Raw genomic sequence first — 25,917 nt, forward strand, 5'->3', positions numbered from 1 at the left:
CAAGAAATCCTGGGGAGACTTTTAGTGTCTTCTGCTGGTCTGCAGGGCCAGCTGGAGAGAGTCCCTCCGTGGCTGAGCACAGACCAAATTGTTCTTCTCCCACAGAGAAAGTTAAGCTTCATCTCTGTGACAGCCAGTCATGTTCAAACTTCTCCTTTCTTCCCTGCCACCTTATAGAGGGATTTGCTTCTACAGCTGAGGGCTTTACTGCTTTGAGGATGAGTGAGAAGGTCAGTGCAGGAGAACAGAAAGCAGCACATTGAAAATGAAACTGTGCAACAGGAAAACCGAAGTGGAACTCCCCTAACATCAGCCACCTAAAAGCTATAAATCTATTTTAAATTATCTAGGCTCCCCTCACAGTCAGTACAAAAATATAGGCACTTCTGGGATGGATCATCTCATCCACCTTAGGCATCTATTTTAGATTGGAATAAACTGCATTTTGGAAATGTCTTTTACTCTGATTTTTTTTATTTTGAAACATAAGTGATTATAGAAAGAACCACATTGTAACTTCTTGAAAGTATTCAAGTATTCATTTTTAAAAAGGCCCTTTTTTCACAATTTCACCTAACAGGATTCCTGGTTTTCCATAATTTTACTTGTCAAGATTAGTGAGTTTTTCCTCCTTTGGCTACAGAACTTATTTACCTCAACACAAATGTTAAAGCTCAGAATAGTCAATGATTCCAAAATCTCAAGATGGAAAAATTTTGCCTAATGTGCAAATATATATCCTACAACATCATAGTTGACAAGGAAGGAAATCATCATTGCTGACATTTCTCCAAAAATTAGGAGAAATGTTTGTAGTCATAAGCAGCTGAAACTGCTACCACAGCTGGAGATGGATTTCAGTAGTTATTTGTGAAAATAGGTGCCTAAATTCAGATTAGTCACAATAGCCTCTTAACTAACCAAAGCTGTAGCAAAGCACTTACAGAGTTCAAGATGTGGTCCAACCCTGCTGGGTCTCTCAAATCTGTGTCTTGTTTGCTAGAGAGAAAGTAACCAACAGAGATTATTTTATCAATTAAGTGCCTCAGAAGCAATAAAATATATTATCATTATCCTTTCAGGGAAAGAGAAAAGAACCATAGCTTCTTGTTTAATTTCAACTTAACTCTGCTTTTAAATCTAAAGATGTGAAATATTTCTTCTTACTGTTATTCTTACTCAGGCAAATTCTGGCTGCAGAAGTTTAGTGTTTATCTGAGAAAAGACGGCGTTAAACTTATGTCCAGATCACAGCCTGGCTTCCAGCCATACAGGAAAATAGAGAGTCATAAACTGTCCCCTTACTCCCTAGGCATCTCAGGTTTAAGCTCAAGAGAAATAATTTCCAGAGAGTAACTACTTCCCATCTGTGTGTTTGCCAGGACTCAGACTGATGGAATAAATAATCCCATTCTCCCTCCCAGTTCCTCCAGAACAGATTAACCGATCTTTGTGCGTTGACTCAGCAAAGAGAAGGTGATGTTCAAAACACAGACCTGGTGCCAGATATTTTCCCACTAAAAGTAAAAAGGTCACTAAGAGAAAGCCAATCTGCCTCCAGGGTTGCTGTCAGGAAAGTGTGACAGAATGCATTCACCTCAATTTGTATTTCAGGGTTTAACTTTTAGTATTAGGAATTTATTGCAATTGTTCTCTGTCTTCAGCTGCGGAGGATTTACCCTGAAGTCTGCTTTCAGCATTCATAGTCTATGCTTTCATAGACACTGCTGTCTGTCAGGAGGTTAGTTCGTGAAGGACATAATATAAGATGTAGGAGCAGGGCAGCCAAGCTGAATTTGACCAAAGGTTCCTTCAGACTGCCATTCAGTTTTGGCAATGGCCAGGCATAGGCACCAAGGGAAAGGCCAAGGGCAGATTTGTTTTTCCTCTTGGATTATTCTCCAAGCTCCAGTAAATTCATTTATGGACTTCCTGAGACAGATAGTAGTAAGTCTCACAAGTTGCAAAATCATTCCCTTCCATCAGCTTGTCGACTCCACTTTTTAATATGCACAAACTTCTGCCGCCTTCGCATCCCATGGCAAAGGGTTCCACAGCTTCCCAACTAGAGTGAAGAATTGCCTTTTTGTCTGTGTTTTGAACTTGCCAGCTGCTATGTGATGACCACTAGCTCATAAAGCAGAGAAGGCAAATAAAAATTGATCCTCATTCACCCTCTCAGTGCCATTCATGATTTCGTAGGCCTCTGCCTTACTCGTGCCTCAGCTCGTTCTCTCCATGTTGAAGAGCTTATTTACTCATTCCTTGCACAGAAAGCATTGCTCACCCTTGGTGACCTTCTCTGAATTTCTCTAAGGGTCTTTCCCAGGGAGTAATTCCGAACACTAAAATTAATCCTTGCTCTGAAGCACTCCCTGGTAGGACCTTCTCTCTTTCTCCATTGACAACATAAAAGGCTTAAGGATGCCAAGGGCCCCACTTACACACCTGAGTTAAGCACCGGGAAAGCTCTTCCACCTTACTTTCATTTTAATCATTTTTCTTGTTTGTAACAGTTAAAAATAATGTAACAGCCTGATTATTTTAAAGAACAGAATTATTATTCTTGCCTGTGTGAGAAATAAATTATTAAGATAAAGTTCCAATATGATATGTCTTTCACAAACAAATAAAAGCACTGTATATAAGGGGAAAGTGTTTGGAGAACTTTCACAGAGGGTTTTTCCATTACTAAGTTTGGCCACAGGCTGGATGGCTTGTGAATTCCTTCCAAACTGAAGTGTGTGGTGGTTGCAGTTAGTAATAACGAGGCCTTTTCCTAAGTCCTGCTTACATGAAACGTTCTGAGCGTTGGGTATTCAGTTGCCGGAATTAAGCCTGCCTGTTTGATTGTGCCCTAAGTAGGCAAAGTTGTTGGCACTTTACTGAATTGGTCCCAGTCTTAATGTTATTGATTTTTAATATACAATAATGAGAATGAAATCTGGTAAAGAAATGAGAAGTTACACTAAGAACAGATGAAAGTTTCCCTTTTGTACTCTATGTCATGCTTTCTGCTCAGCATGTTACATTCCCAAAAGTAATCTCAAAAATTGTCCTGACAGTTGAAGCATAGAAAAATGTGAAAAATTGCATATGCATGTAAAATCGCAGGCCTAATTCTGGAGGTGAGGCCCATCTGAAAATTGGCCAAATATCATCTCCATCCTCCTTTCCCCTCTCATGCAAACTCCCATTATGTTTGCACTCACTTTGCAATTTGAGCTATGACTTGATCTTCCTGCATGTGCTGTACTGGTGAGCATTAATTTTGCTCCAAAGTAAGAGCTGCCATCATTTTTCATTTAGATAGGAAGAAAGAATATTCCATTTTGTAGCAATCATCTTGGTATGTTGTGTGTCTGTCTGAAATGTTTCCAGAAAGCACAGATAAATGGTGTGATATTTGAAAACCAGGGCACCATATATTTTGGATAGTCTCTAGGAAAGTTTGCAGGATGTCCCCGACTGGCTCTGTCTGTGAGGTCTGAGACAGTCTTTCTGACAGAGTAGATCTGTTACTTATCCAACAGGGAGCCACTTGTTTCTCCCTCTCATTTTTGAAGGAGGAATTGAAACAATATGCCAGCAGGAACAGTAACTCCAGACAAACTCCAGATTACAGTGGGCCTGATGCAGCAAGGAGTTGCAGCAAGAGCTTTGCTTGGAACACGTGAGCCGCTCCATCGCTAGTGTTCAGGCACCGTGCTGAATGTCCAAGCACCCTGTTAGCTGGTCAGGATGTATTTATGGGATTAGGAAAATAGAAATACCCTTTTCCCAAATGGGAAGGAGGTTCCCTGAACTAGTGTTAATCTACATGTGGTTTCTTGCCTCCTCCTTATTCTTACTGAAGCACAAGAGACAATGTTTTTTCCTCCTCATCCTTTTCCCTTCAATTTCTGACTTTGTGGTGAGCAAGGCAAGTGTACGCTTCATGCTGGAGTTTGCTTCATCCATTCATGATCTTGGTAGGATGGCAGCAGCAGGGGTAGCAGAAGAACATAATCGTATACTAGGATACTTTTACAGTTTCTTTTCATATCTCTAATGCAGGGTTATCTTTTTATTCTCAGGCCAGAGGGAGATTTTCCTCAGAGTCATAGTTTATAAACAGCTTTTGTTTTCCTTCCTTTTTTTTTGGGGGGGGGGGGGGTGGAGGGGCTGGGAGGGGAGTTTAAATTAATTTAAAATGTTAGCTCAAATGGCAGATGAAGTTTTATTTGAAATCCCTAGAACATTGTAGATTTTTTGAGCATGAGACTAGAAAACAACATTACATGGTAAGAATGGATAGCTCTAAGGACCATGCGGTACAAAGCCATCCTTCTCCTTTCATCTCTTCCCTTTTCTGCAGAGAGGAAGGGAAAGAAATGTTCCTAGCCAGCAGAATTTTTCATGGGAGCTGCTTCATTAGTAGTTTGAGGCTAATTCTTCCATCATTTAATAGATTTAATAAGTCTGTGGCCTCTGTTTTTAAATATACTATGACAAGTCTGTCTGACTGAGTCTAGAAATGGGAATGGGAAAATCTTCACTGACTGCTGAGAGATCCTGTGTGCCTCAAAGGGACTAAACTTTTCACTTTCATTTGTCTAAAAGCTGTTAGGATGAATCCATTGCTGGTTTTTCAAGGTGTGCATGAAAAATAACTGGTAATAATGAGGAAATATGCAATTTCTCTGAAAATAACTGCTAAATATAATCCAACATGACCATAAATTATGTGGTGTTATGATAAATAAAGAAAAGCAGTGAGATCATTGAGAAAATTACTGAAACATTAAAAAGTTCCTAGAAACATTTAGAATCATTTTGCATTTACCCAGTGAAACATTTATAAAGTAAAAACTTTGTCCTGTATGAATTAAACACATTAACCATCCAGCATCTATCTCAGCAGTTTGGTAAAATGATCATATTCATTCTTCATAATTAATTTCGCAGAATAGGCAGGAGTCTTAATCACTGTTGTTCTTTGTTGAAGTGCTGGAACGGCGGGGAGAGCAGTGGTCCTGTACTGATTCTGCAATACAGATATTTCAGCTGGTTCCAATTTCTGTTGTGTAACACCTCAGGACTATCAAATATTGCCCATTTTGGCCTCACTGAATGTTTAGCCAATGTCAACATGATGATAGCCAGCTCTAGAGAAGCCACTTTGCATTACTTAATTCTACTGTAAATATACAGTCATTCCTATCTTACTCACTGACTCATCCAAATCAGCAGCTGGATGAAGAGCAGCTGGATGAAGAGCAGCTGGATAAGACTGGTCCAAACTAAACTGCAGTGATATCTGTAGGACAGCAGGACTCTGGGTAAGCTTGCCTCTTCTCCAGTGTCCTTTGTCATGAAAAGCCTTTGTCCTCAGACTGCTAAACCGATCCATACTTTTGCCGTTTGTTTTATTTTGGTTCTGCCTTTGGAAGTTCACATAGTCATTGGACAAAAAGCAGACCAGCACCATCAGCACAACCCATCACCCCAGTATTGTTGCAGTCACATAGGAGAAGCAACTAAGTATGCAGGATATTCACAACTGGTCACCTCAATATTTTTGGCTCTGGGAAATTGTTTCATGCCCCAGCTTGTACACACACAGGCACACATATACACATACACACATACACTGAATTATTGGAAACATTTTTGTGATGCCAATGAAGTCTCCATAGGCTTTTTGTAGGCTTTGAAACCTCTTGTTCTAAGAGCTACAAGTGCTTGAAAATCTTAACTCCTTTCTGATTCAAATTAAGAGCTAGTTTCTTCAACCTTATTGCTCAACAATAAATTGTTCACAAGAAACAACAGATACCCAGACTACATACCAATCAAGCTGTTTCTCTTGGGACAAACTGGGAAATAAAAAAGCAAAAGCTTGTGAAATATTCTACTGCTAGTTTGCTAGAGGCAGTATAAGAAAGTAAAAAGACATTATTTGTATTTTTGAATGTGATTGCATTTAGTGGCATCTACAGTGCCCTACATCTTCAGAAGTCTGCTGTCATTCCATTTTGAAAATTTTGATTTAAATGTTTCTCATATCTGTCTAGTTTTATGAGACTGTGTATAACTGGGTTTGCATGAGTTTCATTAGCTTCTCAGCACCCATTTCTGTAAATAAAAGGTCTCAGGAGCTCTGAAGCACAGATTTTAGAGGAGCACAAATTTCCACAGTGGTATATTATTTTGCTATTGACAACGTAGGAAAAAACACATAGAAAAAAACCCTATTTTTTTTCCTTTTTAACACTTTTTTTCAGTATTATACCAAGAACCCAAGTTAGGTAAACACTCTTTCCACTGTATTCAATACCTTTTGTGATTGGAAAATAGTTTTTCTTAGAAGAAGAATACCTTTTTAAAACCAAAATTCACATTTGTCATGAAAATACATGTTTTCATATAGGGACATGTATTTGTTTTTGAGGAAAAATGATCAGTTCTATATCTTATGTCAATGTCATGATAGAATTTTAATTAGCATTAGACAGTTTGAAGGATAATTGCACCTTTACAGCATCAGCCAAGAACAACTCCAGTAAGTATTCTGCTTCAGAGTACCTGGCATCCTTCCTGCATAGGGGGACACATCTCATGTGACTCCCTCAAAGGACACCATTGCTCCCCCACTCCAGAGCCACTGACTATAAACAAAACACTAAGATTGAAACCTCCACCCTCTTTTTTTACCTTGAGGTAAAGTGCTTTTTGGAGTATACAGAGAGAGCACTCAATTACACCAAGGAAATTCAAGCACAAAGGTTTTTTTCTCACCCTTCTATGAGCCACTGCTGGGTGGTTTTGTACCTTTTCCCCTAACTTAGAGTTTCAGGCATGTATATGTCTTGCTGTGAAATAGTCTATCCTAAAGTAAGAGGATTCATCATGTAGTGTTTACTGTTTGATAGTGAAATTTGTTTGGATATTTTCAAACAGAATAAAATAGTTGATTTTATTAATCCATAAACAAAGAAAATATTGTGACAGCATCCTAAGCAGAATGATGTGACTTCAAAGCTGGCTTGCTTTGAGCCAGATGACACCCCAAGGTCCCTTCCAGCCTGAGGCTAACCTGAAGTGATTTTCTCCATTATGCTATTACAGAATTTATATACCCTAACTTATCTATTTATTCAAATATGTAGACTCACAGCAACACAAAGAGAGATTAGGGTATATAAATTCTGTAATGGGATAACAGAGAAAATCACCCATGAGACTTTCCTGCCTTTTCACCTGTGGTGTTTGAGGCAAAGAAGAGACTGTTATATGGAGCGAGCCCATATAGGTTAGGTTATATCTATACCACAAAGTGGGATGCACTGCTCTGTCTTTAAGGCCACATTGCACAGTATGATTAGCATCCACAAGTTAAATTCTTCTCTGTCAAAAAAATGGGTGGCCGCCTCCAAAATGCCCACTGGGAATGGTCCCAGGCCCACACTGTTGCCCAAATGGTGCCTGGGCATGTCTGGGAGAATGCCAGTTGTGTCTGAACGAGAGTGTGTAGGGGTAAGGCTAAAAGCCCAGTTCATTGCTCAAGCCTCTCTCCTGCCCCTCTTTAACCTAGTACAGACCTAGGTAAACAGCTGTGGTAAGAGAAATACAGCAGAGATGTATGGTGGTACCACTCAGGGGCTTTGCCAGGAAGACAGAAGAAACCTCTTATGTTTGCGTACAATGTATTTAGCCTACAAACTAAGATGGCTTTCTAGTTGATACTTAAAAAAAGGAGGCAAAGTAATCTCTTGGGTTTTTTAAAGTCTTGGAGGTGTTAAAACATCATTTAGATTATGTGAAATATGAATTTTTCCCATATAGCTAAATAAAGCACATGCTTGCTACAAATATTTCATTTATAGCTTATAATAGCATGTGTAGGCATTTGAAAGGGGGAGGCTGGTTGAGGAACAGAATGGGAATGAGCAAGTCGATTTACTTTTAAATTTCTTGAGAATATTACACATCTTCACTATGGCTTAATATGCACGTTGGACAGCTGGATTAGTACAATAGGTTCTAATCAATATGACCTATAAAGTCAAGAACTAATGAAGATTTACGTAAATGGACTATATCAGGCCCACAGGAACCATTATAAATTAACAAGGAATGCAAATATAGGAAGTTTTGACCCTGTACCAAAATGTGTATTTACCTGATAGACGATAAATAGCCATAAGAAGTAAATTTGGTTAATAATATTTATATAAGAAGAGTGAATTTACTACAGAAAAAAAAAATACTGGAAAATAAGCATTCTTTTTAAATCACTTAAACATTGTTTTATCTGCAAAAACAGTTATAAAAATTATTTTGGTCTCACAGGCAACATAAGCATGTTTGCTTCATAATGCCTTCCTTCCCTTAAGTTAAACTGTAATGAAGTTTGTGTTTAAGTAACATTACGTTTGTGATGTAAACTGACCGAAAGCCAGGAAATTCAGAACTAAGGCTGACACTGTCTTCAGTTCATGCTGTGATATCTATTTCCCCTTCTCTTCACAAAGCCATGAGCAAAAGATGAGGTGTCAGTGTAATGCTGAATTTTCTGGCTTTTGTCAATTCATGTCACAATATCAACAGTGCTTAAGCACAGGGAGGGGGGTTGTATTTAATAACAATATCAGATTACATTAGACACTCTTTCTTTTTTCCCCCACTTATTGCTGAACAGGCTGTTTTATGGCTTTTGGAATTCAAATTACATCTAACTTGACCTGCGCTTGGGTGTGTTTGGCTTGGAATGCAAATGTCCTGTCCAGTCGCATATCCCTAAGGTCTCCAACAGAAATAATTCTAGCATTCCTGCTCTTTGTGCATATATAAATCTTTGATCAAGGGTATTGTGGAAGCACTGAGGCTAGTACGCATTCTTCTTGTACAAAAAAAGAAAAAAATTAAATGGTCAGGACAGCTGTTATGCTCATGCCTAGAATTCAGACAGAATGCTCTAGCTTATAAATGGGGTGTGCGTGTATATAGCACAAAAGATGTACCTTGTTTTCCTTCTTTTATGTCTCATAGTGGACTGTTTCTCTGGGAGGCTCACAGCATGTTTTTATTATATTGACCTATTTCCGTACATGTTTCTGTGCTAAAGCAAAGAAAATACATTGTAGGCTTACCTACCTCACGTTCCATGAGGTTGGTAGCATCTGACTTTAAATCAAGTTTATTCTAGCCCTATTTTGCACTTCAAGAAAAACTACCTTTAAACACTTACCTGTTTTCTATTCTTTATGATTACAGTAGAAGAGCTTCCAGAGATTGACAGGAATACTGATTAAAGAATGAAGAGATTTAATTACGAGGGTACCTGCTGGCACAGCTCTATTTAAACATTGGATGTGTTTTCAGGATCAGCCTTCTTTCCAGAAATGCTTGACTCAGCAAGAACTGGCTAAGTCTCTAAACTCCATTAATAGCTTTGCTGTATATGTTTGAAATAATGTGAATAAGCCTTCTTGAGACATTTTGCTAAGAAAAAAAGCTGTTCTGAACAGCAAATTACATTGTATTTTAATAGTAGATGATGTTGTACAATCTGCCAGATAACGTCCAGTAGCATATTTTTAAAGCACTTGGATTATAGTATAAACCTCACTCAAAAATTGAATGGAGACAGCTCTCCAGTAGCAAAGATGATATCAGGTATAAACAGCCTTAAAATATCCTACATTTGTATTGACTTGACAGACTAAGGCAACCTCCCAAAAGCCATTTTTTGTTCTGTTTATTGAGGAAATACAATAACAGACATTTTAACAATGTAAAAAAACATGTAAGTAACTGAGTGTTAATCCTTGTCAGGCTGAGGCTACTAGGATTGACTGTAATTGAAACAAGTGCAATAAAGTATAGCTAGAAAATTACTTTGATGAGTAAAATACCAGCTCTCTTTGAAGGTTTGAAGGTTGGAAGGGGTGGACTGTGGTCAATGTTCTAACAATAGACTGCCTTAGATTTCTCCATCCTAGCCGATGCTCTCAAGTGGATGGTGGTGTAGTGGAATAAAGTATTGAGGAATAATTTTTTTTCTTTTCCTGTTTCTTACAAAAATGATTTTTTTTATAACTGAGATGTGGTAGGAGTATTTTGCACACAGAAGAAACCTTCTCTACAGCTTGCTGGATTCCAACAGGCTAAGGTCTGCACCCATTGCCATCTTCCACTTTCCACACTGTTCCTCCCTTTTTCAGGCTTCTTTCTCTCCCTGCCCGTGGTTCTCTAATACTCCAATTCTACCTATAAATCTGCAGATTGAGACCTACGCAGTGGTGGAAATGAGACAGCAAGGAAAGATCATGTGGAGCTCTGTATATGTTTAGTGGATAGAAATTATACTGAGAAAGATAAAGCATGGCAATAGGGAGGGATGATATCTGAAGAGCAGTTTACGAGGAAAGGAAACTGCTCAAGGCAGAGTGGAAAAGGATGTAACTTCAAGTAGAAGGGGAATGAACACCGTCAGCGTGCAGGAGGACTTCACATGGTAAGCAGGAGCTTAAAAGTTGAGATGAGAAGTACTTTTCTTTAAACCTAAAAGAAGGAAAAATAACCTAAGGAAATCCCCACACCCCCCAAAAAGTCTGCATTTACAGTTAGGTTGCTCAAGTGCACTTCCCATCAGCACAATCATTTCAAATCAAGGAAACCACTAGTGGAGCCAGCATTAACCAACTTCAGTTTATACATCTTACCACCTAAACATTACAGTACCCATAGCTATTTTCAGCACCCTCAGCTTGATAATAAAAACCCTTTAATTTCAGCATACAACCTTGTGCAAGCCTCATATCCAGTTCTTAAAAAAAAAAAAGTACAGTCTTTGTTCTGACCTCATGTTTATCTTTCTGGTGGCTAAGTTATTAGCTGTCTTCACTTGGCTGGGGCAAACTTCAAAGTGGGTGTCTTTGAATAGCATTTTGAGAAATTTGAGGAACTACATAGGTATTTTATGTTAGAGATGAAAGGATGTTTTTAAGTAGAACAGATGAGACTGTGAGTGTGTATGTACATTACAAAGTTTATTTAAGAGTCTGCTTCTATTTTTTCAGTATTCCAGTATATTAAGCTTCCTTGATCACCCTGGACATTTCAGAAATAATTCAAATTTATGCCAGTAGCTTTGGTGCTATATAATATTACTCATATGCTAAGATATATTTTACCCTTACCTATGCTATTTATGTATTTTCCCATTTTCAAAGTATTCCTTTTAATCTTCCTTGTTATTCTTTACAACATCATTATGTATTACTATTTTCCCAATTTTTCTATACTTTTTCACTGAATTCAGCTCTTCTGGTACTAGCAGACTCAGAATTTCTTTTATGTATGAAGGTAATATAGCATCTCTTTCTTTGTTATACTACTTGACCTGGCATTGAAAGAGGAATTTATTTTCATGATTTCTCTTGATTCTGTTATTTAAATGTCATGCCAGAATAGTCCACACTGGTGAAGACATCACAGTGAATTCTGCGAGATGAAGATGGCACTGCTGAACTAAAAGTCCAAGCAGGTCTGGCTAGCACTATACGTACACCATGTACGTACACATGGAAAAATACATGTGGGTATGTGTATGTATACGGAAATGAATAAGCAGTCAGTATAAATACTGTTTGCAAAGGGAGAGAAAAAGACACCGAGACAGAGGAATGTTACATGTGGTGTTTGCATATGGAGATAATTGATATCTGATTCCTAAGTGGTCAACACATTTTCCTGGTTCAGCTAGCAGTAGATTACACAGCAGTCTCTTCAGAAGTTCATATGACTGAGTAAGTAGTCTGGCTCTTTTCCACTGTACCATTCCTTTGTCTGAGGGTGAAATATTCATTCAAAAACTAGAAAATCAGGATATCTCTTTTTCTATTTCAAATTTACCAGTTACTTCCCTAAATAGAACAGTTAGCCACTGAATTCAGCTTAGCTTGAGTAGCTGTTTTTGCAACCTATTTAATATAGCTCTTAGTGTAAAAAGAAAATATTCTGTATTTAATTGACCACCTAAAATGCTGGAAGAGGAAGAACAATTCACGAGCCCACTGAGAAGAAGCATAAACCGGCACCCACCCCCCTAGATTAGAGGGGGATCCAAGCAACCGTTGTATACGCTCCTCTTCTAAATCACACCCTGATCCTCTGTCACTTTGACTTTATTTGTGGGTCTCAGTGGAACTACTCATAAGTGTTAAACAGACACGAAAGTGTTTACAGAAATGAGCCTAAGAGAATGACATACTTAATCCTGCTGCACGATTGCAGGGAGGAGCTGGAGCAAATTCCACCCAAGCATTCCCCAAACTCCGGATCAAACCAGAGAAAGAAAAGCTGTCTGCTGCAAATGAGAAGTGGGATGCCAGACAGCTTGCTTTGCATAAGCTGCCAACCAGTGTTCCTAGCATGTAACCTCAGGAGTCACTGTTAAATAGGAAGAAACTTGATTTGGTTGGAGAAGGATGTTGAGGGGAAGAAAGTAACACTGAGTTTCCACAGACAAGGAAAGATCCAGGCAGTTATTAAATACTAAAAATGACCACAAATGTATCAGTTTTCTGGTGAGAGACAGAACAGATAAAATACAGAAATCTCCAGTTAGATATATCAGAGAGGAGAATGGAATACAGTCTGGCTTACCAAGTAGTTTCGTATCAGTCATCAGACTAGTTTAGGTAGTAGTGCCAGCAGGCAGCTCCCAGACCCCTGAGACCTTGATAAAACCGAAAAAATGCCCTCGTCTCTCTCCTGCTGGTGAAAGAGGTTCAGTGGGCAGGTAATAAGATGCAGTGAAAGAACTGTTTTGAAGATACATTCTGATAGTGAGAAAAACAGGTTAAACAAATTGCTTCTAAAATTACTGGATTACACTTTGTTATCTTAAGTTATGACTATATCACCCTTTCATAAATAAAGCTTTCCTTGTTTGCATATAATGCTTGCAAACTGGCATTAAAGAGGGTACACCTGATTTTCTGTCTTGATAAGGCTGGTAGGTGGATTAGTCACTCATATGGGCTCTGAAGTATCAGAAATTTACCTTTTCTCTGGCCTTTTTCTAATGAGCAGAAAGGGTTACTGTGAGCCAAAAAGAGCAGCATGATTCTTTCTATCACTCATCTGCACTTTTGGATTCCTCATGTAAGTCTATGTTTTCTTTTTTTTTTTTTCTTTCTCCTGCTGATTATGTATTCTTCCTCTTTCTCTTCAAGGTTAACAATAGCATCCTATTAGTTTTCATGATAGTTTGTGATTACAATGTCTGAAAAGAAATTCAATCTACCCAACCCACTACATGCAGATATCTGCTCATTCAGACATATGAAAACTGGCTGAACCCATTTCTAAAGCCTCTCAGCTCTGTAAATGGAAAGACTCCACAAAAGCAGGAAACTTGTGAAAGGCCTTTACAGTTGATTACTCTTTACATAAACATACCTACATACACATGCAAAGACAACCTGACTTAATAGGACTCTGTCCTCTTTAAGTCTCTCTCATTTTCATCTCACAACCGCAGAATCACAGCAAGGCTGATGTAGGAAGGCACGCCTGGAGATCTTCTAATCCAATCCCTCTCCTCAAGCAAGGTCACTTAAAGCAGGTTGCTCACAACGGTGTCCAGTCAGATTTTTAATATCTCCAAGGACGGAGGCTCCACAACTTCTCTAGGCAACCTCTTCCAGTGTTTGACAAGCCTTGCAGTAAAAAAAAATTAAAAAAAAAAAAAATCCTGTATTTCAGTTTGTGCCCATTGCCTCTTGTCCCATCACTAGGTGCCACTGAAAGGAGTCTGGCTTATTGTTCTTTACTCCCCAGGATCACCCCATCGCTCCTTCCTGAGCTTTCTCTTCTCCGGGCTGAACAGTCCCCGTCTCTCAGCCTTTCCTCATAGGAGAGATGCTCCGGTCCCTTCATCATCTTTGTGGTCCTTTGTTAAGGATTCTCTCCAGTATGTCCATGTCTCTCTTGTACCGGGAAGCCCAGAACTGGACCCAGCACTCCAGGTGTGTCTCACCAGTGCTGAGCAGGGGGGAGGATCCTCTCCCTCGACCCGCTGGCAATGCCGTTCCTAACCCAGCCCAGGAGGCTGTTTGCCCTGAGGGTGCACCGCTGGCTTGTGTTCTCCTCGGGGCCAGCCAGCACCCCCAGACCCTTTCTGCAAAGCTGCTTTCCAGCTGGAAATCTGACACACCTCCTTTATTGCTTTGTCATTTAAGTAAATGTGCCTTCTTGTGTCCTAAACTCATCCTTCCATTTATAACGCTATCTTGACCAGAAGAGCTTACTTAGTACACCCACTCTTGAAAATAAAATAAAACTCATAAATTCCCTTGTTGATTCTTCACTAGGTGGTTATCACACACTTACAAAAATCTTAGAAAAGGTGGATATCCATAGTAGGGCCAGCAGCAAAGCTGTGAGAAAAGCTATTGGTAACTTAAAAGTAGAAGTTACTAATAAAACAAGAAGTTAGGGAGGAAAATGCCTTCAATTTACCACACATCATTATGGGAAACTGCACAGCACATGTTTAAGTGCTTTGCTGCATTGTGGCCTGTGGTTTTATATAGTATAACTAGTACTGTGTCAGCTCATACTATTACTTCATATTATTTCTCTGAATCTTCCTGGTAATACAGTTTTTATTTCTGTTAGCAGATGGAATTTATTGAAGTGGGGGTTTTGTTGTTTAGCAGAATGATCTCTAATTTGTTTTCTTAATTTTGCTGCCTAATATTTTAATTTGACATATGCCTTGCCCAATTATTTTATATTTAACTATATTTTCATTCTTTCATCTTGTTTTGTAATCACTTAAATGATTCAAACTTTGCATCAGTTTTGCTTCCTTTTCTGGAGAAAAAAATCTGTGTTTCCTTTTTCTGCATTTAGAATTTATGAAGAAAATTAATATAGTAGTTGAATAATTGTTTTCAAATTCACGTTAGTTATTTTTCTATTGATAAAGTCAATGTTTTAACTCATTCATACTTTTTACTTCCATATACATCCTCCTCCTCCTTTTGAAAGATTATTTAAAAATTCATTACTTTCTATATATTGAACATACTACTCTAAATGTCCTGGGTTTGATAGGTCTTCCTCAGGTAACTCTTGAAGAAGAGAATAAGGAGCTCAGAGCACTTGCTTGCTGTCAGGCCGCCTGGAACTACTTCATTTTCTGGAAAGTATTTGTTCTTTGTAAAAGCAGCTCAAAATCTTCCTACACTGGCCAGTTCTGCCTAGAAGGCAAAGTCATTCTCTTTCTACCAAGACTGAGGATATAGGAGCTTCCTGCTCCTTGGTATTACATGTCCTGCTCTGTGGACAGGGCAGAGTTAGTGCTTCATGCCATACTTTCCTGGATTTGCTCTTTCTCAAATGCTCAGAGCCATATTACCATAAGTCAAGCCAGGGTCCTTCCTTTTCTTACCAGAATAAAAGTAGACTATGGGATTTGGAGGGAAAAAAGGTCTACTCAGCATAATTATTTCAGTTTCCCAGACTGGAAAACTCAAACAGTACAGGTCTGTCTAGCAGTAGCAACTTAGTAACCTACATTATCAATCCAGGCATACCACATAAGGATAATCATCTAACAACAACAATCCCAGAAAACCCAACAACAACCAACCAAACAAAAAAAGAGACATAAAGCAGAAAAGTTTAACGTCTTTTGGAAAACTGTGTTCATGTATACAGTGATCTGAAGAGCCTAGAAATTAAAGATGTCTTAGAGAAGTTGCTCTGTGGGGTTGTATAGAAAAGAGTCTGGTTGCCAATCATCAGTCAATAGCCCCTTCATGTTCCAGTAGAAGATTACAGGGAAATAGGATGCTTTTTTTACTGTGCTGCATATAGTCCTCACAGATCAGGATGTCTCTTTTCTTGGATATTTAAATCTAGATTAATTATGAGTCTGCTTTTCCCTGTGTTCTCATAGAGAAGAAAGTAATTAATGACTATTAAATGGTTGTAGTATGAGGCCTAAATTAAACAACGTTTTCCTTTTCCATGTTTAGATAAGATAGGTTATGAAAAGTTAAGTACAGATGGAATATGACAAATGCTGTCATCCGATTTCCCATTGCTTTCCTGATGGCATGTCTTCTGAAGTAACTTCTAAGTAGTTTCCACTTTCTTTTAAGACACAAAAACTTTACTATTTCTTTTTGCACAGTAGAAAAAGAGACAACGTTTTCTAAGTAGCTAAAAAAATTAAGCATTGCCTTTGAAACTCTTCCTTGTAAAATGAAGAATAGAGTTAAAAACTTCCAGGGATTTCTGAATTTCAAAACTTGAGCTGGATCAGGTACTCATTGGAAACAAATTGGCTTATTAATGAGCCTTTTGTCGAGGTTGGCAAATCAGCTGTGTGTGAATTCCAGCCTGTCAAATGCTTGCAAAGGGTTGACTTGGAGTGTTTGCAGATCACTCTTCATGACCTGAAAACAGTTCCAGAAGCCGCATGGCATGTATCCCAACCACTACTTTGGCCAACCAGAGCACCTAATACACCTCACTGAGTGACTGCAAACCATTCCTGCTAAGGTTTAGAAACTTTTTGGAATTCGTCAACAGGAAAACAAAGCAAAACAAGAAAACCCACAAACCCAAAACTATACCCCACTGCATGTTTGCAGCAGAACTAACAATGATAGAGACAGCAGAAGGCTGTCCTCCTTTTCTAGCATTTATTGCCCAAAATTAAACGGAATGCAGACACGCTTGCAGGGTAGACCACAGATAATTCTACCTTGTTGGGAGAATTATCTGTAATTTTTTTTTTTTTTTCTTCTTGAGTTATGTCACATCTTTTACCAGAGAAGTAGTACGAAACCCAGGCATCTTAAAGAACTATCGTAGTACCTGAAAGTTCTGGTTTACCCTGTGGTAGGGACTCTCTTTTTAGAGAAAACAAATGGATTTTTTTAGGTTTACAACAGATTGGACACATTTTTGTTATTATTCATGTCAACAAATCTTCAGTATTGTGAGTTCTTTAGTCTGATACCAGAACTAAGCAAGTCCTTGAGGAACAGCTGGGCCAGGATGAACTGAAGAACAAGGTACTTTAGGCTAACTTATACCAGGAATAACTATAACTAATAGATATTGAAAGCATGTGAATACAGAGTTTTAATTCTAGCCGCTCTACTTTTACAAAGATTTCCATCTTTGAGTGCAGATAAAGATCCAAAACTGCCCATGCAAAATGCTAAAAAAAAAATCAAATCCATAGTGAGTGTTTATGAGACTGGGTCCAAGTTATTATGTTGGCAGGGAGGCTTTTTCTTGCTGTTTCTCTTGCAAATGTAGAATTTCTAAAGCTGCTGTAGCTTCAAACTTTTCAGACAAACCTTTCTTCTCTGTCAGTTTGATATAACTGTAAGACAACACACACTGCAAAGTTTAAATAGTTACAGCTTTTCTGACTTTTTTTATTGATTGAGCAGTGACACGTCAGTTAAATCCTCTTCCTCCTTCACTTTTCTTCCCACCACCCCACCCCACCCCCCAACTTATTGAATATGCAATGAAAAGCTAATTGGCAGAGAGCCATTCTGGCAAGCTGCATGATGTGTTCAGCAGTTTGTTTGATTTATACCGTTGGAAGTTGCCAAACTTTTTGTCATTTGGTTTAATATAATGTTGTGCCTTTAACAATTTTTTCTTCCATGAAGGATTTTTATTTTGCTCAGTAGGATTATAATTTGAAGGTATAATTAGCATCTTGTTAATTGTCGATAATTACACATGTCATTCAAAAAGCTCTTGCAAAGGGCATGCGATTCATTTAACAGAACTTCCTCGAGCTGGTGTTCAGAGGTCCCTAATGAGCAAAGAATAGAGCAGGAGTGGATGTAATAATATAAATTGAAAATATGAACACATATAAGCAATCTAAATTTAAATTCAAGACAGTGACATGAATGAGCCTCTCTGCTATCAAAAGAGATGCACAACAGTGTGAATTGGCAACCTCCGTGCTCCAAAAAATTGCGGAGACAAAGAAAATGGTACTCCGATGTTAAGCTTTGCATTTAAAATTTCCAGCAACATTTATACAAGTGTAATGTAACATACAGAATATTACAGCCAATGCAATGATGAAAATTAATAATTACTTACATTGCAATGTTTTTTACCACTGCAGTGTCATTCTGTGCTGTGTAACCATGGCAGAATTTGATTGTTTCTGCTCATACTGTAACAATTGTAAGGCTCTCATTTAGGAAAATAGGCTCCATTGAGAGAAATCAAGAGTATTTCTGTAGTAAAGTTTGGCAGCCTTGCGTACTTACAACCTGTTTCATATCAAAACAGCATAATGGTGCAGATCCCTATGAAAGAATAACTGGGGTTTCTCATTCCTTGGCAGGTAAAACTCTCAGTGGATCAGTGAGCGAGAGGAAATTTTATCCTCTCCTTCAGGCCCATCAGTCTGGGGCCTGTAGAGCTGGAATCAAACCCTCATTTGGGGGTAAAAAGATTTTTGCCATTTACGCTACCTCCGAGTCACCTTGCCGAAGAAAACGAACGTGCCGTAGCCTCCGTTTGAACCTCCTGTTGTGCTGCGGCTCGCCGAGGGGGGAACGTCACACGGCTTTTGCTCTCCCCCCCGCCCCTGCTGCAGCGCTGATACCGTCATCAGGTGTCCCGCGTCCTGGTTCTCCTTGCGGGGAGCGTCCGCGTAGCTCTCGGATACCACCGCCGCCTGCTTTCGGCTTACCCAGAGGCCAGCACGAAAGCCTGCGGGATCCGATCCCGGAGAGCTCCGTACGCCGAAGGAGCGGAGGGGGTGACTCGGTCAGCTGAAGATCAAAGCAGTGTGGGGCAGCCTTTGCATCTCTTCTTCCCATGCTGAGCCGCGCGCTTCTCAAACACGGGCCGAGACCTGGGCCGCCGTCCCCAGGAGTTGCCATAACCTCCGCTTGAACTTTCCGGTTTTGCCCCACCTCGCCAAGGGGACTCATTCCCCTCTCTCCTCGGGAGAGCTCAGCTGACTCCGGCTGTGTTAGCTCCAACTCGGTTGTTTGTTAGAAAACTGCTTGCTCCCAATATTTCCATCTGAATGCAGTTCATTTTCTCCACCCATATGGATGACTTCAGACATTTTCTTTTTAGGCCTCCTCTTTGTTGTTACATGACTACGGTGGAGTTTTTCCCTTAGCCATCTGTCTTTTTGAGAAGCACTTTGAATACTGTCAGGTGTTCATGCTAGCAAGAGTTCCTCTGTGTATTCCTCAGAGCCTTTCCAATCAGTTCCTCTTCTACTTGACACAGAGCTGCAGCAGCTGGTGCCAAAGCACTCCATCACCTTTGTTAATAATCAGGTTTTACTGCCTCAGTAAAGAATGGACAAGAGTGAGGATTTAAAAGAGATTAGCCTTTAACTGAGTTAGAGGGGACTACAAATATCTTTGGTTTATGTGAAAGATTCAAAAGTTTTTTTGTCTTGAGAGTATTAGCGTTTCCTTTTAATGACTTAATTAAACAAACATTTAAATTCTTGTACCGTCTTTCTCTCATTTTTCCTTAATCCCTGGGATTCTGTTACATAGGGTAATTATCAAAAATTATGTTTGTTACAACATAACATGATGCTTAACTAAGAGTTCTCGGTATTTTCAGTAGAATTTTGCTTGCCTTATTCTTTTTAGGTAGTCAGCTCACCAAATGTACACAGCTAAAGAGAAAAAGCCACAAATCAGCACACAGTATCAGGACTGTTAATGTATTAATAATCTATTTGGGCAGGGTGTCACAGGTATCACCGCACTCAGGCCAAACAAGCTCTCCCCATCCTCACTTCTTTAAAATTAAACCATCTTCCATGTGGCAAAAGCCAGCTAATGAAATAGCTCCATCTTCTCCTTGAGAGCAGACTTCAAGTGGAACTATTTCAGTGACCCAGACCCTGTCTTCCAGGTGATGCTCTAATTCCTTTTACATTTAACCCACCAAAAGAAGCCCAGGTGCCGCTGGAAAGAAACCTCATCCTGTCCAGGCTGGAAAGTCGAGAAATGCTGCAGGTGCCCTTGCTGCAAGTGTCTGAGGAAATCCCTGCATGAGGCTGCTGAACAAAAGGGCAACACTACCTTGAGAGATACTCACGGTCTTAAAAGAGAGAAGGATCTTGTCTGCAGTGCCCCGAAGGTGCCCGTATCTAGAGTAGGACTCACAGTTGTGAACCTCAGTCTCACGCTGATGCTTAAACTATGCACCACTGCATGGTGCCAGAGACAGTACAGTTGCTTTAGGATTCGTGTTGAGTGAAAATTAAGGACTAAACACAATAAGCAGAGAGTTTAACATCTTCCACCAAACAATGGGATATCACCTGTTGTATTAACAAGATTTGGGGCGATGAGAGAACAATTTAAAAGACACAATTTAAGGTTTGTTTCAGGCTCTTATCACTTCTCCAAATCCTACCTTCAGGTATCTCATCTCAAGGATACTATTACTTTCAGAGCTCTATCTGTCATTATCATTATTATGAGATGCAATGTGCTTCATATTCTCACTAAAATTAAAGAGAAGATGTAAGTGAGATAGTATAATGAAGTTCTATATCACTAAGAGATGAAATGGTATATAGGGGTACACAGGGAGAGTTTTAGCTAAATTTGGTTTTTTGTTCATTGTACCCTGTAGGCCAATCAATGAAATTGCATCTTTTACTGGCCCAGCCCAGTGCCAAGTAATTCTCTTCTCCTTTCTGTTATCTTTACCTCATTTCCTAATGATTCCTCAAGTGTTCTGTTCCAATTAAAGTCTAATAGTATATTCTTTTCTTAAATCTTTTTACAAAGCACATTTATAATATAAATCAATGCAATGAAACCACTGAATAATGCAGGCACAATATGTACATCTCGAGAGCAATTTTTAAGCTCTTCAAATTCAAGTAAAGAAGGAGAATGCAAATAAGGCAGTGGATATTCTTGCCTCTTATCTGTGTGTGTCTCACATATCTTCCTTTTATTTCCTACTTCTTCTTTTCAGAATAGCTCATAGTGCCAAGTTTTTGGTTTTGCTTTTTCTCCATCCTAAATTCAATCGAGCACATCCTGTTAAGAACAGGACCATCAGCAGATGATATTTAATGAGGCCAGTGAGGATTTCTGATTTTTCCCATTCTCCATGCAGGATAGATAGTCTTAATTCAGATTATTTTTTATATGTTAAAAACATGAAAGAAAGAGGAACAGAGAGCTATAAGATATTCAGCAGAAAAAGCAACACAAGAAAGAGCTGATAAGCTTGTGCAACAGATTGTGAGTGGAACAGAAGAGTAGAATCAAACAAACTTTTTAAAGAAAGAAAAAGCATAACAAGGAAACAACAGCCACAGAAATCTAATGAAAAAAAAAAAATAACAAAGGTATCAGCAGACACTATGTAATCTGTCCAGGAAAACAGAAATACTTTACAATTGGCTGTTTTGCACCTGGAGACATTTGGATGCAGAATGCAGATAGTCAGGCTGTTTATTTGGAGATCTAATAAACCTTGTGTTCAGGACATGTGCCTTCTTCAGCACTATCATATTCTCAGCAGTTGTTGCCAATTCACTGAACTTTGTCATGCATCCAATTCTATGTAATACTTTTCTTAAACCTGATCTTCTGTGATCACGTGAAAAATCTCTTCTTAAAGAAAAAAAAGTTATTAGTTCTTATGATGGCAAAGCGTATCTTGAAAACCACTTTCAAGTTTAAATGCCTCAAAAGCAAAAGTATGAAAGTTTCCAAATTGAATCTTATGGCTTTTACTGCAATCTTGCGGGCTTTTTCAAAATTATTTTAGAACATGTGGCTTTGGCCATGCTGTCTCTGCAAAACATGTAGAATATGTATGGCCGATGGGGAATATATAAAAAGGTCTATGCACTTAAGTTCTCTGCAGAGAGGCTCAGCTATATTACAACAGCTTTCTGAATGGAGAACCTTCTATTCCAGCACACCTCAGTGCTGCAGAGAGCCTTGTACAACCCAAAGCTGCAAGACGCCTGTGCCACACAGCCCTCAGTGCACGTGCAGTACTTGGAGTGTGCTGATCTCCTCCTTAATTTCCATCATGATGAAACAGGGAAGAGTTTATAGCAATACAGTATTGTTGGTGGGTTTACTCTGTTTTGCTGTCTGAATTAAAAGAAGATAGAAGTAATGTTCTTTGATAAAGAAAACAGATATATTTCTTTTATCCCTGAAAGTTGCCTTGCTCCCTAGAAGTTTGTCTCATAACATCACCTGTAACTTTTTCTGTTTTCCAGGACTGTTGAATCATCTTTTCTCTGTGACACTTTATGAATGTGTATCTAGTGCACTGGAACAGTATTTATGTACACATTTCCACATGTCTCTAAAGCAAAAATGAAAATAACTGTGGTTAAAGCTGTCACATCAAGTACAGAAAATATGTACTTAGAAAATGAAAGGGTTCTATTTTATAAAGCAAATATATGAAAGTCATTCCCTTGTACATATCAGCCGAGACTTCAGTGCAGGGTAATATGTAAATAAGTCTTCCAATATCACTGGTGGAGACAAGCTGCCAGGAAGAGCTCAAGCCACCAGACAGTAACAAGGATGCCTCAGGCTGTTACAGCAGAAAAATTCTCCATGCTAGTGAGAATATGTTTTCCACTGGACAGGGTTAAGACTTACCCTGTTAAAAATACTGTCCTCACCAATTAAAGCAGATCTCAGAATATCAGAAAGAAAGTACCAAGCCGCTGTTAAAGCTGGGGGCACATTTCCACTGTATCATTCTCTGTAAGAAGCAAACCCTCCCCAAGGGCAGTGCTGATCCCCAGCTTCCCTAATTTCAATACAGTTAATTTCACTACAAATAATGATGCTGAAAGCCTTATTTCTGAAAACAGCCTGGTCTAAACTGGAACTTTTCCCTTCTTTATCTCTATTTCTAAAAGTCACCAAAGGATAATGTACTAGATAGTGCTTTTTAGGAAACCCCAAAAGAAAAGCATAGTTCAAAACTCTGAAGAATGGCTGGTCAAACTATAAGCTGAATATAATTTCCTCTGTACTAGCATCAAGCGGACATAAAATGAAACTGTTTTGATTCTGGTGCATTTTACCCATAACAGGCACTAATTTATCCTTGGTGTCAGTAAACAGTGAGAGGAAAATGAAGCTGTTAAACATTAGTAAAGTCAGTGAGATGGAGATCAGGATATTAAGAAACTTACTTATTTTGTATCTTCTCCAGCATATTTGTGGGTAGGAACATTTTGTGCTTTTTACACCCTCTCAGCCCTAGCAACACTATTGTCCCAATAGCTAGGAACCCCCAGTCTGAGGTTAAGTTTTGGCAGGTCTGAGCTGGCCACAGTATTTAGCAAGATACCCCTAGTGTATTTTCATATGCTCCATTTATTTCGAGAAAGTCAAGGGACAAGTTTAAACAAAGGGCAGAGCCAAGGGTAGAACATATTCTACACTGTGGATAAGAAATTATCTGTATCAAAAGACATGATCCTCATCATGACTACTTCACATGGGAAATACCAACACAAATCTCTGAAAAGTAGTGTTTAACCCTATTAACTGAGCCTGATGACAGAGGATCGACACATCACAAGACGGCAAAATCTGTGCTCACCACCCCAGCTTCTTACAAGACCATTTGTGCAGGAGTGATTCCAAGTTTTCATTATCTCAGGCTACTGACTTCTATTCCTAGAGATGTTGCACTTGGTAAAAGAAGATATAAGGTCATATACCAGCCAATTGCACGATAAAAGAGGGAGTATAAAAATAACATACAATTTTGTCTACCCCTCTTTTCCTTCCATCACCCCTGCACTAGCACGTATGCTGAGTAGTCTATGAAAAGACAAATTTAGTACCACCTGTAGTCACTTAAAGTCATATTTCAATCTTGTCTCCAAACAATGAATGATATTTTTCCTGGAAACTATATCTATGAACCAAGCATTTTTTATTTTTTTAACTAATAACATTTAAAATATTTATTTATTTGTTTATTCTACATATAATCAATAGTTCTAGTCAGTTGTCTCTGTACATATAGAGGTATCTTTTACAGTATATATATATATATAGCTTTCTGAAATGCATTTTAAATTAGTAGGCATTTTCATGCCTCTCTGAATATATACATAATGAAAAAGAATGCACTGGTAGATGCTGATAAGCCAAAAGAAGATGTGAATTCCTGAAAAACTGGAATAGGCACTTCTAGTAAATTGCATGCATCACTGCACGTAAGTGACTCAGATAGGTGTTCATAGGAAAGTGGCTCCATTGCATGACAGGCAGTTAGATAGTTTTATCCAGCTAGCTCACCGTTGAAGGTGTAAATACTGAATAGAATTAGCATCAGTTCTCAAATGGTTAAAGCACTACTGTTCAGACTTCTGACAGGCAATGATTCTTAGAATTAACAACGGTTTTAGCAGCAACACAGGATTAGAATGGCCATCAAAAGTCCAGCTTCCTGCTTAAAATAGACCCAACTTCATGTAGTCTTGTTCATAAACCTATCAAACTACATTTTTTTTATCATCGATCATCTCTTGGAATGCTGTTTCAAAAGGTGGTTTAGTCCTTTGATGGCTAGAAACATCTTCATTTCACAGGTAAATTTACTAACAGGAAGTGTATACGGAATTATTTTTGAGTCAGTGCACAAAAATCTTATCACTCAGATATTTCATCACCCTTCTGTTGCATCTATAGATCTATGAAGTATCCCCTTAGCCTGAATTTTCTTAGACAAATAAAGGTGACGTTTTGAGGACTTCTTTAGTAAGAAAAGTGCAAGTGGGTTCCTGATGTAGTAATCCACCTGCAAAGCAAGTAAGTAATGTTATATTTCTTCATTATGTTTTTGGGGGTGATAACTCTGAAAAAGAATTAGGAATCATTGCATACTTAACACATTTCAGAAGTACCAATGACACTGAAAACTCATTTCTCTGTTATCAATAAAAATGCTTCTCCAGGAGCAGGAAAAGGGCTGGTGCTGCTAACATTCATCTGTGCTAACCTGAGTGGGTGAGATTTGTAGGTGAGAGTAATTTAACTGAATGTAGGTATCCTTGGTATAGATACACAGATATGGGCTGGTTATTTAAGTTCCTATGAGAAATAAGCCCTTTAAGTTATAAGTCATCTAGCTATTTTGTAAGTCTATTCAGGATGAAATGGTTTGCTCCCTAGAATGACTTGTATTTCCTTACTGACCATAAAGGTAACGCTGGAAAGGAGTCATCTGATGTTAGCTGAATTAAATAGTCTCCTGTCTATAAGGATGACTTGAACAAGAAAATCTCATCTAGACCCAGATTTAACTCTTCAACCTGGTGTTCATAGTCCCTTTACATTCCCGATCTAAGAAATGAAAGGGACAGGCACCTCTGAAGAGCAATAATTGCACAGAAGACCTGCCTCAACCTCTGTGAGTGCCAATCGTTCACCCTCAGTTAGAGAAAGAGCCTATATAGGGTGCCTATGCATCTCACTTAGCCACCTTAGTTTACTGTCTGAAGTTACAAGGGATAAGTACAGACCAGAAAATGTAATCATATATCAGTTCATTTTGCAAAGACAACCAAATAGCATACCTCTGTTGTTCATGAATCTCTAGGTTAAAAAGTTTCAATCATCCCATCAGTGTTTTGAAATAACACCATAAAATGATTTACTAGATGGTGGTGTATTCACATGCTGTAAGTCACAAAATATAGTAACTTAAATAATCATTTTTAGGAGATCCAGCAACTCTTGGAACCATATAAAAATGCATCAATATAAACCATTTGCCAAACACTTATAGAGATGAGGACTGCATTGCAGACAACTCCTGAAAAGGAGGTGGGGCAGTGGGAGGGTAAATTCGTAA

The sequence above is a fragment of the Aquila chrysaetos genome, chromosome 2, assembly GCF_900496995.4.
Source record: "Aquila chrysaetos chrysaetos chromosome 2, bAquChr1.4, whole genome shotgun sequence".
NCBI lineage: Eukaryota > Metazoa > Chordata > Aves > Accipitriformes > Accipitridae > Aquila > Aquila chrysaetos.